This window comes from Triticum aestivum, chromosome 5D (assembly GCF_018294505.1).
Source record: "Triticum aestivum cultivar Chinese Spring chromosome 5D, IWGSC CS RefSeq v2.1, whole genome shotgun sequence".
Classification (NCBI taxonomy): Eukaryota; Viridiplantae; Streptophyta; class Magnoliopsida; order Poales; family Poaceae; genus Triticum; species Triticum aestivum.
Genome location: NC_057808.1, coordinates 392,492,364 through 392,509,234, shown reverse-complemented (window position 1 = coordinate 392,509,234; position 16,871 = coordinate 392,492,364). Strand labels below are relative to the sequence as shown.

The 16,871-nt window shown below is 43.6% G+C and overlaps 1 pseudogene; it reads right to left on the bottom strand.

Annotated features, from left to right (window-relative positions):
- Nucleotides 1-2,560: 2,560 nt before the first annotated feature.
- LOC123120714 (uncharacterized) overlaps nt 2,561-16,871 on the bottom strand; it is an 18,890-nt pseudogene continuing 4,579 nt past the window's right edge.

The following is a 16,871-nucleotide window of genomic DNA, read 5'->3' as shown; positions in this document are numbered from 1 at the left end:
TGGCCAAGATGTAGACTACTTTCATTATGAGCTCTTGGGACATCCCGTGCGAGTGCGGCGGAGGGCTGAAAGGGTGGCCCGTTTTGTTGCCTTCTATCAAGTCATTCGACGTCCCGCAGCGCATGATGATCTTCAGAAGGATCTCATTGAGGAGTGATGGGCTTGGAATGGCCGACAAAGAGCATCATGATTTGTGCATTTGATGTTGTATTGTTGAACTATTTGTTGTATTGAACGATAAACTATTTGTTTGAGTTGTAATAACGAAATTGAACTATTTATTGTTGCTTTATTTTGTTTGTGTTTGATCTTTTTGCTTGTGTTTGGAGCGCATATGCTGTTTGTGCGAGAGCGCGTGTGCTGCATTTTTGCACGCTGCTGGAGCTACGCGTGCGTGCTACATTTTGCCTCGGCTGCTGGAGTCAGCGCTGCCCGCCGCGCCAAACCAGGCGATGAGCGTGCTGCGAACTGGTTTTTAGCGCGCCGCACGTTGGGCGGCTGTTGGAGATGCTCTAATAAACACATCAAGCATGCAAGACCTGACCCACGCCTAATTTCTTTCTGTGCCAGCGACACCTAGTGAAACAAGAGGCTAAAAATCTCAACATTTTTCTTTTGAGAATCGTCTCAACAACTTATATGAGTAGTAATTTTTGGTCCTCCTCTTCTATATATGCTTGTGTGGAAAAACATTTAAAAAAAATCAAGTTTCCATTTTCTTGCGATTTATGTGATGCTAATTTGCGTTTGTGGTACCCAAAAACAGGTTCTAACATGTTCGCGCGGCAGGCGATCTTGGTCATGTTTTACTGATTCTTAATTATTATTGTTGGCATCAGAGTTTGCAAATGGATTTAAGTTTTTTGTGCTCAGTCGTGTGCTTGGTTTTGATTAATCATCCAATATCTGCCGTCTTTTTTTTTTTACATATATCATTTGTTGATATGCTTATGTGTGTGGTACACAAGTGACGGGATTTATCTAGAGCTTTAATTTTCTTCTGATGGCATTTCAAAGTTTTTTTTTTGCTTTGCAAACACCCAACTTAAACTTTGTTTTAGCAAAGCTGGTGTCAGATAATTGATAATAAAACCTTACCATGGATGTCAATTGTTTGGCAAATAATTGTGAAAATACCGTTTCAGTTTTCCTATGTGAACCACTGGATGCCAGGCATAATTTTTGCTTATATTTTAGACAAGTAATTCCTTTTTTAGGGGTAAACCCAAGTTTATTCATCAAAAGGCACAACAGGTGGGATACAGTTTGCCATGGGGTTGACCATACCACCAGACCTAGAGACAAAGAAAAGTTGGCTAGACTATGTGCTTCGGTGTTGACAGCATGACCTTCGAAAATAACTTCACAAAAAATTGAGTTGCATTGAGATTGATCTCACTAACTATAGCCCCATAGCTACCCCGACTACTACTGATAATATCATGAACTGCTTGGTTCAAGAAGCAATGATAAAACGCTGAAAATTTAAATCTTCAGCCAGAGCATGCCTCACGACATGCAATGGCCTCCAAAGTCACGGGATCGTCAACTCCACGAATAACCAACACAGAATTACCCAAGTAATGGCCTTCTCTGTCTTGGCAGACTGCCGCAGCCGAACCTCCCCTGACTTTCAGTACACCAGCGTCAACGTGGATTTTAGCGTAGCCCGTTGGTGGAGCCTTGGAGCGACCAGGTGCAGCCCACGGTGCTCCCGGCCGTGTACTGGGCTTCTCCACCTTTACTAGTTCCAGTGCATCAATAAACCTGTTGACAAAAGAGTTGATCACTTGAGGGGTTTGAAAGATGCCTTCATGAATCACCTTACGCCGTGAGGTCCAAATCGCCCACGGAGTGACCGAGAAACCAACAAATTTATCATGCAATAACGAGTCCCGGAGTGAAAAGAGCCACTGCTTGGCATTGGGTTCCATGTTAGCCACAACCACACAAATCGTCGTCTGCCCGTCTATATTCTCATGTAATTTTCAGTACTTCCTGTTGATGAAGGAGGCAGTAGGTCTGAAATACTTGATTCTCATGTATGTTTTCAAATATATAGTTATCTATGCTCTCAAATTTCTGATCTATCTGTACTTGCTAATGTTGGTTTCCATTTTTTGATTTTTAGAATATGTTCCATAAAAGCAGATGCACGCTTTGTTTTTGTTCATCCTTCCATGGTGCATTTTATAAAAGCCGGAACAACTTTACTGTTTATTCTACGAATACATAATGATGTAGAATGGCTGGCTCCAAAACGCTCTGTTTGTACTAGTGATTTACGCTGACATCTATAAGCAGGATACAATTTGGATACAGAGTTCCAGCTTAAATATTTTGGTTCAGCTCGGCTAGATACTGTCGCCTACTCAGCTAATCATGTATCCCCTTTGCGCTACCATCTTTGGCAGTTGTACATTTTGCCTGCATACATCCTATGCAATTGTTTTGGATACAACTTTTCAGCTTGGTTTCCATCCTGTGCATTTTGCCTGTATACACTACGACTCGTAATTTTCCAGGTGTCTTCCATCCATCGAACAGACGCTCTGCCGCATCACATCAAAAGGCTCTCGTCTCCCACATCCTTGATCATATCTTGTCTCTCGCGTCTGGGAACAGCTGTCCAGACAAGTTTCACCTCCACAAGTGCGGATCCTAATTTATAATGCATCAACTCAGTTGATCGTCCTAAAGGTGCGATGATGTTTTGATCAAAAACATCACCAACGCTACGACCGGTGACAAGGAGCACCAACTTTCTACCAAGTGGGACAGCTACAACGCGACGACTCAAGGGAACGGTCCCTCCTGCCTCAATCTCTGCTGCTGCTTCACCACCGTTGTAAAGATCCATACTATACTCATAATTCTTGGTAGTCCAGGCGGCAACTCTTGAGACACTACACGGTCCCTTCAAAATATTGACTTCAATGGTAGCTTCAATGGGATATACAACATACGCACATCTCACTTCCATCCTACTCAGATAGCTATTTAGACTCACACCCATGGTCTGCTTATCATTAGGGAGGCGGGCCCGGTTGAAAACGATCACACCTTTGCTGAAATCTTCAACCTCACCTCCATCACGGAGTATCTTTAAATTCATCTCAAAATATATTCTGTCCGCCGGAACAAGCCCTCGACATGGATCCATCAAAGTTAACTTGCCATCCTGCAAAAAGAAAATTCAACCAAAATAATCTTTCCATGTGTTTTGGATCCAGCTATACATAAGCATAGGAAAAGATTGGAGGCACAAACAAATACATACCGCCGAGGTGATGAGTTGGGGATCATCCCTTTCACGCCTAAAGAGATAAACACATTTATAGTCGACCTGGTCTCTTGCTACAACGGTACCAAAAACGTTTATGGGGAAGCCAACTTCTGATTCCTTTACCTTCAAGGTAATGACATTTACACATGATCCTACGATCGAGTCACGTATTGGTGAAGGTATCATGTTAAGCCGCGGACGACAAAAATCAGCTGTGAATTGAGGCCACAATCACAAATCAAAACCAACATGTACGCACATCAAATGGGTACCTAAAGAAGATAAATGAATGAAACAATAATGAAAATACTCACACTCTTTGTCAAGGTCAAAGAAGGCTAGGTTGAATATGTCGAATCGGGTATTGGTGTAAGCGTTCACCTTAGGGTCGTATCCCGTAAACTCTTGACAGCGAACTATGTCAAGAGCCTGCAAAGCCTTTTCCTCAAATTCGAGCTCTTGAATTAAACAAGGGGTCTCACTGCATGGCAACTCCTGCTTGTCCACAACAGAGGGTAAGATTTTGTTGTTAATCCGCCAAAGCAACAATGGAATAAGTGTAGAAGATGACCATAGGATTTTGTTACTGATGTCACAATGAAACAAGTCGTAAGATAAATAACTATAGTGGTAAACTTGCATCGCGTCAAAAGAGTGCATCGATCAAGGAACATACCTTGTCGCTCGAACATGTTGTGGAATCTTGCAATCGCTTTGCTATCGTTTCTCCATCTAATTCTGGAGGAAAGACACTCTTGATGTTGAAGATATCACAAATTTCACGCGGAGATTTCCCCTTTATCTTACTAGCAATAGTCTGGCAGGCTAGGTCAATCAGTCCTCTTATTTGAAGATATTCCGAAGCCTGCAAGTAGTAATGCAAAGCTTAAAAGAAATGAAAGAGATATGGCGTTTTTTTCCCTAAGGAGCTGATTGACCTCTAAGATAATTCTCATTTGAATGAGCAAAACCATTTGTTGCTATATGGGCGTGACTCCTATCATAGATAACAAGAGTGACGGAGCCAGGAACCGACAAATGCCTTGGACCAAAATCTTACATATCCTTGGTTTCGTACCGGGGAGGGTGTAGCAAATCGATTTATAATCTTTAACACCAGACTGAAATCCAACACTTTTAGTTTTTATTTGTGGTGACATAAGTTCCTCTCTACTATTCTCGAATTAAAAGTTTAGTTCTCACAAATAAGCTCAATGTGAATTAGGTGTAAGTCCAACTTTAGCAAAAATCTTGTAAAACAAAAAAGATATTCAGTTGATATAATATCAACTAATAATAGAAAATTGAGGCATACCTAAGTTAATGAATTTGTTTGTTTCATATATAATGTGTACACTCTGTGTATGTATGTTCTATCCTATAGGAATTCCGCTACAGGAAATTTGATAGGAATTGATTTGTTATTATGGTTAAACAACACAGTTCTTATTAAACCATGGATTTGATTTAGACAAATTATACCCAAGCCGGTTCTATCAATTGATTGAGGTATAGTTTTTCTTAGATATAATATATATCATTCCATCTTTTAGGAAAGTATGTATGTACGTACTCACCAGGATGAGATGGAAGAGGGCCTCGTCACTACTAGAAAAAGGGCCTATTGTCCCGGTTGGTAAGGGTTTTTTGTCCCGGTTTTTGAACCGGGACTAAAGGGTCGTTACTAATGCCCTATGTTGGGGAACGTAGCAGAAATTTAAAATTTTCTACGCATCACCAAGATCAATCTATGGAGTATTCTAGCAACAAGGGGAAAGGGGAGTGCATCTACATACCATTGTAGATCGCGATGCGGAAGCGTTGCAAGAACGCGGATGAGGGAGTCGTACTCGTAGCGATTCAGATCGCGGTTGGTTCCGATCTAAGTGCCGAACCACGGCGCCTCCGCGTTCAACACACGTGCAGCCCGGTGACGTCTCCCACGCCTTGATCCAGCAAGGAGAGAGGGAGAGGTCGGGGAAGACTCCGTCCAGCAGCAGCACGACGGCGTGGTGGTGATGGAGGAGCGTGGCAATCCCGCAGGGCTTCGCCAAGCACCGCGGGAGAGGAGGAGGGAGAGAGGTAGGGCTACGCCAAGAGAGACAGGAAAACTCATGTGTTGGGCAGCCCTAGACCTCAACTATATATAGAGGAGGAGGGAGACTTGGTGGACCCCCGGGACCCTCCCGGTGGTCCCGGTACATTACCGATATCACCCGAAACTTTTCCGGTGACCAAAACAAGACTTCCCATATATAAATCTTTACCTCCGGACCATTCCGGAACTCCTCGTGACGTCCGGGATCTCATCCGGGACTCCGAACAACATTCGGTAACCACGTACATACTTTCCCTATAACCCTAGCGTCATCGAACCTTAAGTGTGTAGACCCTACGGGTTCGGGAACCATGCAGACATGACCGAGACGTTCTCCGGTCAATAACCAACAGCAGGATCTGGATACCCATGTTGGCTCCCACATGCTCCTCGATGATCTCATCGGATGAACCACGATGTCGAGGATTCAATCAATCCCGTATACAATTCCCTTTGTCTAGCGGCATAGTACTTGCCCGAGATTCGATCGTCGGTATCCCGATACCTTGTTCAATCTCGTTACCGGCAAGTCTCTTTACTCGTTCCGTAACTCACATCATCCCGTGATCAACTCCTTGGTCACATTGTGCACATTATGATGATGTCCTACCGAGTGGGCCCAGAGATACCTCTCCGTTTACACGGAGTGACAAATCCCAGTCTCGATTCGTGCCAACCCAACAGACACTTTCGGAGATACCTGTAGTGTACCTTTATAGCCACCCAGTTATGTTGTGACGTTTGGTACACCCAAAGCATTCCTACGGTATCCGGGAGTTGCACAATCTCATGGTCTAAGGAACTGATACTTGACATTAGAAAAGCTCTGAGCAAACAAACTACACGATCTTGTGCTAGGCTTAGGATTGGGTCTTGTCCATCACATCATTCTCCTAATGATGTGATCCCGTTATCAACGACATCCAATGTCCATGGTCAGGAAACCGTAACCATCTATTGATCAACGAGCTAGTCAACTAGAGGCTTACTAGGGACATGGTGTTGTCTATGTATCCACACATGTATCTGAGTTTCCTATCAATACAATTCTAGCATGGATAATAAACGATTATCATGAACAAGGAAATATAATAATAACCAACTTATTATAGCCTCTAGGGCATATTTCCAACAGTCTCCCACTTGCACTAGAGTCAATAATCTAGTTCACATCACCATGTGATTAACACTCACAGGTCACATCACCATGTGACCAACATCCAAAGAGTTTACTAGAGTCAACAATCTAGTTCACATCACTATGTGATTAACACTCAATGAGTTCTGGTTTGATCATGTTATGCTTGTGAGAGAGGTTATTAGTCAACGGGTCTGAACCTTTCAGATCCGTGTGTGCTTTACGAATATCTATGTCATCTTGTGGATGCTACCACGCGCTATTTGGACCCATTTCAAATAACTGCTCTACTATACGAATCCGGTTTACTACTCAGAGTCATCCGGATTAGTGTCAAAGTTCGCATCGACGTAACCCTTTACGACGAACTCCTTTTCACCTCCATAATCGAGAAAATCCTTAGTCCACTAGATACTAAGGATAAGTTCGACCGCTGTCATGTGATCCAATCCCGGATCACTATTGTACCCCTTGACCAACTCATGGCAAGGCACACTACATGTGCGGTACACAGCATAGCATACTATAGAGCCTACGTCTAAAGCATAGGGGACGACCTTCGTCCTTTCTCTCTCTTCTGCTGTGGTCAGGTCTTGAGTCTTACTCAATACTCACACCTTGTAACACAGCCAAGAACTCCTTCTTTGCTGATCTATTTTGAACTCTTTCAAAATCATGTCAAGGTGTGCGTTCTTTGAAAGTATCATCAGGCGTCTTGATCTATATAGATCTTGATGCCCAATATGTAAGCAGCTTTATCCAGGTCTTCCTTTGAAAAACTCCTTTCAAACAACCCTTTATGCTTTCCAGAAATTTTACATCATTTCGGATCAACAATATGTCATTCACATATACTTATCAGAAATGTTGTAGCGCTCCCACTCACTTTATTGTAAATATAAGTTTCTAACAAACTTTGTATAAACCCAAAAACTTTGATCACTCCATCAAAGCGTATATTCTGACTCCGAGATGCTTGCTCTAGTCCATGGAAGGATCGCTGGAGCTAGCATACCTTTTAGCATCCTTAGGATCGGCAAAACCTTTCTGATTGTATCACATACAACCTTTCCTTACGAAAACTGGTAAGGAAACTTGTTTTGACATCCATCTGCCAGATTTCATAAATGCAGCTAATGCTAACATGATTCCGACGGACTTAAGCATCGCTACGGATGGGAAAATCTCATCGTAGTCAACTCCTTGAACTTGTGAAAAAACTCTTTGCCACAAGTCGAGCTTCATAGACGGTAACATTACCGTCCACGTCCGTCTTCTTCTTAAAGATCCATTTATCTCAATGGCTTGCCAATCATCGGGCAAGTTTACCAAAGTCCATGCTTTGTTTTGATACATGGATCCTATCTCGGATTTCATGGCTTCTAACCATTTGTCGGAATATGGGCCCACCATCGCTTCTCCATAGCTCGTAGGTTCAGTATTGTCTAACAACATGATATCTCAGACAGGATCACGTACCACTCTGAAGTAGCACGCATCCTCGTCGTCCTACGAGGTTTGGTAGTGAATTGATCCGAAGTTTCATGATCACTATCATAAGCTTCCACTTCAATTGGTGTAGGTGCCACAGGAACAACTTCCTGTGCCCTGCTACACACTAGTTGAGGTGACGGTTCAATAACCTTATCAAGTCTCCACCATCCTCCCACTCAATTCTTTCGAGAGAAACTTTTCCTCGAGAAAGGACTCGTTTCTAGAAGCAATTACTTTTGCTTCCAGATCTGAAATAGGAGGTATACCCAACTGTTTTGGGTATTCTTATGAAGATGCATTTATCCGCTTTGGGTTCGAGCTTATCAGCCTGAAACTTTTTCACATAAGCATCGAGCCCCAAATTTTTTAAGAAACGACAACTTAGGTTTCTCTAAACGGTGTCGTCTCAACGGAATTGCGTGGTGCCCTATTTAAAGTGAATGCGGTTGTCTCTAATGCCTAACCCATAAACGATAGTGGTAATTCGATAAGAGACATCATGGTATGCACCATATCCAATAGGGTGCAGTTATGATGTTCGGACACACCATCACACTGTGGTGTTCCAGGCGGTATTAATTGTGAAACACTTTCCACAATGTCTTAATTGTGTGCCAAACTTGTAACTCAGATATCTCTATGATCATATCATAGACATTTTATCCTCTTGTCACGACGATCTTCAACTTCACTCTGAAATTACTTGAACCTTTCAATAATTCAGACTTGTGTTTCATCAAGTAAATACACTCAGCATCTACTCAAATCATCTGTGAAGTAAGAACATAAAGATATCCACTGCATGCCTCAGCACTCATTGGACTGCATACATCAAAATGTATTACTTCCAACAAGTTGCTCTCTTGTTCCATCTTACTGAAAACGAGGCCTTTCAGTCATCTTGCCCATGTGGCATGATTTGCATGTCTCAAGTGATTCAAAATCAAGTGAGTCCAAACGATCCATCTGCATGGAGTTTCTTCATGCATATATGCCAATAGACATGGTTCGCATGTCTCAATCTTTTCAAAAGCGAGCGAGTCCAAAGATCCATCTACATGGAGCTTCTTCATGCGTTCTATACCAATATGACTCAAATAGCAGTGCCACAAGTATGTGGTACTATCATTACTATTTTGTATCTTTTGGCACGAACATGTGTATCACTGCGATCGAGATTCATTTTAGGTGCAAGACCATTGAAGGTATTATTCAAATAAACAGAGTAACCATTATTCTCCTTAAATGAATAACCGTATTGCGATAAACATAATCCAATCATGTTTATGCTCAACCAAATAACAGTTATTTAGGTTTAACACCAATCTCGATGGTAGAGGGAGCATGCGATGCTTGATCACATCAACCTTGGAAACATTTCCAACACATATCGTCATCTCACCTTTAGCTAGTATCCGTTTATTCCGCAGCTTTTATTTCGAGTTACTAACACTTAGCAACTGAACCGGTATCTAATACCCTGGTGCTACTAGGAGTACTAGTAAAGTACACATTCATATAATGTATATCCAATATACTTCTGTCGACCTTGCCTGCCTTCTCATCTACCAAGTATCTAGGGTAGTTCTGCTTCAGTGACCGTTCCCCTCATTACAGAAGCACTTAGTCTCGGGTTTGGGTTCAACCTTGGGATTCTTCACTAGAGCAACAAATGATTTGCTGTTTCATGAAGTATCCCTTTTGCCCTTGCCCTTCTAGAAACTAGTGGTTTTACTAACCATCAACAATTGATGCTCCTTCTTGATTTCTACTTTCGCGGTGTCAAACATGGCGAGTTGCTCAAGGATCATCATATCTATCCCTGATATGTTATAGTTCATCACGAAGCTCTAATAGCTTGGTGGCAGTGACTATGGAGAACCACCGCTATCTCATCTGGAAGATTAACTCCCACTCGATTCAAGCGATTGTGGCACTCAGACAATCTGAGCACATGCTCAACGATTGAGCTTTTCTCCCTTAGTTTGCAGGCTTAAGAAACTTGTCAGGGGTCTCATACCTCTTGACGTGGGCACTAGTCTGAAATCCCAATTTCAGTCTTCGGAACATCTCATATGTTCTGTGACGTTTCAAAACGTCTTTGGTGCCACAATTCTAAACCGTTAGCATTACGCACTGAACTATCACGTAGTCATCAAAACGTGTATGTCAGATGTTTCGCAACATCTACAGACGACGCTGAGGTTCAGCACACCGAGCGGTGCATTAAGGACATAAGCCTTGTGTGCAGCAATGAGGACAATTGTTTACGGACCCAGTCCGCATAATTGCTACTACAAACTTTCAACTAAATTTTCTCTAGGAACATATCTTAAACAGTAGAACTAAAGCGTAAGCTATGACATAATATGCAAAGACCTTTTGACTATGTTCATGATAATGAAGTTCATCTGATTAATGAACTCCCACTCAGATAGACATCCCTCTAGTCATCTAAGTGATACATGATCCGAGTCAAACTAGGACGTGTCCGATCATCACGTGAGACGGACTAGTCATCATCGGTGAACATCTCCATGTTGATCGTATCTACTATACGACTCATGTTCGACCTTTCGATCTCTTGTGTTCCGAGGCCATGTCTGTACATGCTAGGCTCGTCAAGTCAACCTAAGTGTTTCGCATGTGTTCCGAGGCCATGTCTGTACATGCTAGGCTCGTCAACACCTGTTGTATTCGAACGTTAGAATCTATCACACCCGATCATTACGTGGTGCTTCGAAACAACGAACCTTCGCAACGGTGCACAGTTAGGGGGAACACGTCTCTTGAAATTTTAGTGAGGGATCATCTTATTTATGCTACCGTCGTTCTAAGCAAATAAGATGTAAACATGATAAACATCACATGCAAATCATAAAGTGACGTGATATGGCCAATATCATCTTGCGCCTCTGATCTCCATCTTCGAGGCGCGGCATGATCACCTTCGTCACCGGCATGACACCATGATCTCCATCATCATGATATCCATCATCGTGTCTTCATGAAGTTGTCTCGCCAACTATTACTTCTACTGCTATGGCTAACGGTTAGCAATAAAGTAAAGTAATTACATGGTGTTTTCTTTGACACGCAGGTCATATAATAAATTAAGACAACTCCTATGGCTCCTGCCGGTTGTCATACTCATCGACATGCAAGTCGTGATTCCTATTACAAGAACATGATCAATCTCATACATCACATATATCATTCATCACATCCTTTTGGCCATATCACATCACATAGCATACCCTGCAAAAACAAGCTAGACGTCCTCTAATTGTTGTTGCATGTTTTACGTGGCTGCTATGGGATTCTAGCAAGAACGTTTCTTACCTACGCAAAAGCCACAACGTGATATGCCAATTTCTATTTACCCTTCATAAGGACCCTTTTCATCGAATCCGATCCGACTAAAGTGGGAGAGACAGACACTCGCTAGCCACCTTATGCAACTAGTGCATGTCAGTCGGTGGAACCTGTCTCACGTAAGTGTACGTGTAAGGTCGGTCCGGGCCGCTTCATCCCACGATGCCGCCGAATCAAGATAAGACTAGTAACGGCAAGTAAATTGGCAAAATCGACGCCCACAACAACTTTGTGTTCTACTCGTGCATAGAAACTACGCATAGACCTAGCTCATGATGCCACTGTTGGGGAACGTAGCAGAAATTCAAAATTTTCTACGCATCACCAAGATCAATCTATGGAGTATTCTAGCAACGAGGGGAAAGGGGAGTGCATCTACATACCATTGTAGATCACGATGCGAAAGCGTTGCAAGAACGCGGATGAGGGAGTCGTACTCGTAGCGATTCAAATCGCGGTTGGTTCCGATCTAAGCGCCGAACCACGGCGCCTCCGCGTTCAACACACGTGCAGCCCGGTGACGTCTCCCACGCCTTGATCCAGCAAGGAGAGAGGGAGAGGTTGGGGAAGACTCCGTCCAGCAGCAGCACGATGGCATAGTGGTGATGGAGGAGCGTGGCAATCCCGCAGGGCTTCGCCAAGCACCGCGGGAGAGGAGGAGGGAGAGAGGTAGGGCTGCGCCAAGAGAGACAGGAAAACTCATGTGTTGGGCAGCCCTAGACCTCAACTATATATAGGGGGGGGGGGAGGGGGCTGCGCCCCCTCTAGGGTTCCCACCCCAAGGGGTGGCGGCCAGCCCTAGATCCCATCTAGGGGGCGGCTAAGGGGGGAAGAGAGGGGGGCGCCACTAGGGTGGGCCTTGAGGCCCATCTGGACCTAGGGTTTGCCCCCTCCCACTCTCCCATGCGCCTTGGGCCTTGGTGGGGGGGGGCGCACCAGCCCACCTGGGGCTGGTCCCCTCCCAAACTTGGCCCACGCAGCCTTCTGGGGCTGGTGGCTCCACTTGGTGGACCCCCGGGACCCTCCCGGTGGTCCCGGTACATAACCGATATCACCCGAAACTTTTCCGCTGACCAAAACAGGACTTCCCATATATAAATCTTTACCTCCGGACCATTCCGGAACTCCTCGTGATGTCCGGGATCTCATCCGGAACTCCGAACAACATTCGGTAACCACGTACATACTTTCCCTATAACCCTAGCGTCATCGAACCTTAAGTGTGTAGACCCTACGGGTTCGGGAACCATGCAGACATGACCGAGACGTTCTCCGGTCAATAACCAACAGCGGGATCTGGATACGCATGTTGGCTCCCACATGCTCCTCGATGATCTCATCGGATGAACCACGATGTCGAGGATTCAATCAATCCCGTATACAATTCCCTTTGTCTAGCGGCATAGTACTTGCCCGAGATTCGATCGTCGGTATCCCGATACCTTGTTCAATCTCGTTACCGGCAAGTCTCTTTACTCGTTCCGTAACTCACATCATCCCGTCATCAACTCCTTGGTCACATTGTGCACATTATGATGATGTCCTACCGAGTGGGCCTAGAGATACCTCTCCGTTTACACGGAGTGACAAATCCCAGTCTCGATTCGTGCCAACCCAACAGACACTTTCGGAGATACCTGTAGTGCACCTTTATAGCCACCCAGTTACGTTGTGACGTTTGGTACACCCAAAGCATTCCTACGGTATCCGGGAGTTGCACAATCTCATGGTCTAAGGAACTGATACTTGACATTAGAAAAGCTCTGAGCAAACGAACTACACGATCTTGTGCTAGGCTTAGGATTGGGTCTTGTCCATCACATCATTCTCCTAATGATGTGATCCCGTTATCAACGACATCCAATGTCCATGGTCAGGAAACCGTAACCATCTATTGATCAACGAGCTAGTCAACTAGAGGCTTACTAGGGACATGGTGTTGTCTATGTATCCACACATGTATCTGAGTTTCCTATCAATACAATTCTAGCATGGATAATAAACGATTATCATGAACAAGGAAATATAATAATAACCAATTTATTATTGCCTCTAGGGCATATTTCCAACACCCTAACCCTTTACTCCCGGTTCTTACACGAACCGGGACAGATGGGCCTCCACGTGGCCGCTGCGGCCAGCCCAGGCCGGGGGGCCTTTGGTCCCGGTTGGTGACACCAACCGGGACCAATAGGCATCCACGCGTCAGCATCTGGCTGGAGCTGAGGTTTTTGTTTTTTGAAAGGGGCTGATTTAGGGGTTTTGGGGGTTAATTTAGGTTGTTATTAGGTAGCTATTAGAGAGAAGTGTCCTGTCTTATATCTCCGTGCTTGGTTTACCAATGCTACGTACTGCTATGCCTAAACATGGCTTAGATTGAAGTGAAGGCAACATGTGGTGCATGTCGAAAGTAATACTAATCCTAACTTGATCAAGTTTGGATTGTAGTACTTTCGACATGCACCACATGCATGTTGCCTTCACTTTAATCCAATCCATGTTCATTTCACCCGCTGATATATAATAACTCTTCATGCGCGCATCATGCATCATCATATATAATAACAAGTCCTACTAATCATCATCATACAACTTCTACTCGTTATTAATAACCAGTCATACGATCATCATCCTCATAGTCATCGAACCAACCCTACTTAATTGTTCTTAGCACATGATCATCAGTATTAGGTAGGACCAAAATACCCTCTTTATGGTAAAATAGCATAAAACAATATAGACCCTGACTCTCCATTATGGAGAATGGAGATCATCCTGTCTCCAATTCTTGCGCTTCGCTTCCTTTTGCTTCGAAGAACCTCCTTGCGACTGTCCATACATTTTTTCCATTCTTTGATTTGCATGTCTCCAATTCTTTTAGAAATCCGGTATGGACAGTTGAGATTCGTAGGATGGCCTGGTTGTATGTTCAAAACATCAAGCATACCATTCTGATACATCAAATGAGGCACACAATCCTCTGGGATTATCTGTTGAAAAACATAGTAATAACTTCATAGTTAGCAATGATGTACTCGTTTTAGAAGTATGCAAAAGATGCACGGATGTCGTAATAGTAAGAAATCTTACCAGGGTATCTCCATAGTAGTTACCGTAGTTCAACACGTGCACTAGTGGCACGTATTGACCATAATGTGGAGGAGTTTTACAATAAATATTGTAATTCTCAAGATCAGTACAAAATCCGACCAGATGAGTTTTCACCTTATAAGTTAACTCAGAGTCATCGGTGTAGTACGTTCTGTCTACCATGTTCCGCACATTGTTTGAACAATCAAAATAAGCTGTCAATGAAAATAAGCTGTCAACTATTTTGAAATGAACAATATAAATTAGCTAATAACTATGTTTGAGAAACTCATATAGCGGTAGAATTGGAGGCGTATCAACAAGGACCCAAATGTCCATATTGTCTTGCTCGATGTCAGGATCACCAAGATCCATGGTGACAAGCATACCCTCATCAAAACCATACATCTTGCAAAATGCTTCCCAATTTTTGCAACCAAAATGGGTTACGCTCTCAGAATTATATAGATTTACTTCAAAATCTATATCATGATGGGTCCTTAGGTAAATTTTCTTTGTTTCCATACTTTCATGGTCTTCAAAACCCATCCTCTCCAAGACATAGCGTCTTGCATGACATGGGATAAGCTAGCCGAATTGTAAAAGATGAAAAGTACACGTTGAAATAGTTGAAGTCGTGCTTAATTACGAAAAAATAACACTTGTCGTCGTTGCGTACCGTTTCAACATCGAAGGTCTCCTCCAGCTTAATACTGAAGCGCCGATCTTCGTCCAGGTGAGGCCTGTCGCACTGACCTCGGTCGTCGTGGCACCAGTCGCACTCCGGGAGACTTTCGTTGTCCGAGTACGACATTTCCTATGTTCATAATTCAAATATTAAACGTCTACAATTAAATATATGTACTAAAAAACCTAAGTTAGATCATTATTATTCATCACGGGTTGACTATCGGTTTGTCGAGTCTTTTCTTGAAAACTCTCAGCTCACGTGGTGTATACATTCGACCGTTGGTGATGGTCGCTCCTCCATTTGTCCCCGAGTGCATTACACCAAAATGTCTAGCACACGGGAACAAAGGAGAAGCGACCCCCACGGCAACAGTCGGGATTCTTCGTCCTCTCATATATATATGGTGGAACTCTCCCTCATTGATTCCTCTCTGACATTTGCGACCGTCGGTGATGCTATGGTAGCTCCTCCTTTCGTTCTCGAGTGCATTACACCAAATTGTCTAGCACACGGGAAAGAAGGAGAAGCTACCCCCACGACAATAGTCGGGATTCTTCGTCCTCTCATATATGGTGGAGACTCGACAGACTTACAGTCAACCCAAAATATCGTTTAATTATCTTTCTAAAAGAGGATTTGGCTAGTCTCACCTCGATGTTGGAGGGGGCGGTGACGGGGACGACGGCGGGGATGATGGAGGGGCCGGGGGCTCCTAGATTTCTGCGAAAACAAAAACCCTATAAGCTATCAACTAATCATATGCATACGCCTTGCATAGTGCTCTCCAATTTTAGCATTCAAAGTAGGAGTAGTTTTCCACTTTGAGCATTCAATAAGCAAAATCAAATCACAAAATAAAGTAGTATTCAAATTAGGATGCATTCAATTATAAGCAAAACTACATAATCTCCATGCGTCTGTACATCGTCGAATATTATCACTAATACACCTCGAATACTATCATACATATAACATCGCTAGTACAGCTAGAACAGTAGCGCCCGACGGGTATCGGCGCGGGAGGTGGACACCCAAAGGGACGGAACCATCACAGGATCATAGCTCCAGTGAGATCCCTGAAGAACTTGCCAGGTATTGTCGAACCTGCCCTCCAAGGCAACCACGTAGCGACGGACGTGCTGGTCCTCCTCGCTGACACGGTGACGTACCACCTCCGCGGTGTCCGGAAGCCTCGGCACCATCACTGGCCCACGCGACCGCCACCAAACAAGGATCGGGTCAACGACGGGCTGGCTCCTCACCAACCTACGCCCACCGGAAGGTAGCACCTCCCAAAACCAGCCCGGCGGAGCCCAGTCCCGGACATGGCCCCTCTGATCAAGCCAGCCTCCTCCGCCGAGTCGACGACGAGGATGCGAGATAGGCATCGTCGACGTCGATGCGGGATTAATTGCTTGAACTAAAAAAATAAACTAGTTCTATTAATTTTCTTGCTAAAATAAAGTAATTCAACTACTAAGCACTTACTATAAATAAATAAAATAAAGTAGTTCTTACTAAAAATAAACTACTTTTATATATAGTAAAATAAAGTAGTTTTATTAAATCAACTAGTTCAACTACTAATTAAGCACTTACTATAAAAAAAATAAAGTAGTACTTACTAAAATAAACTACTTCTATAGTAAAATAAAGTAGTTTTATTAAATCAACTAGTTCAACTACTAAGCACTTACTA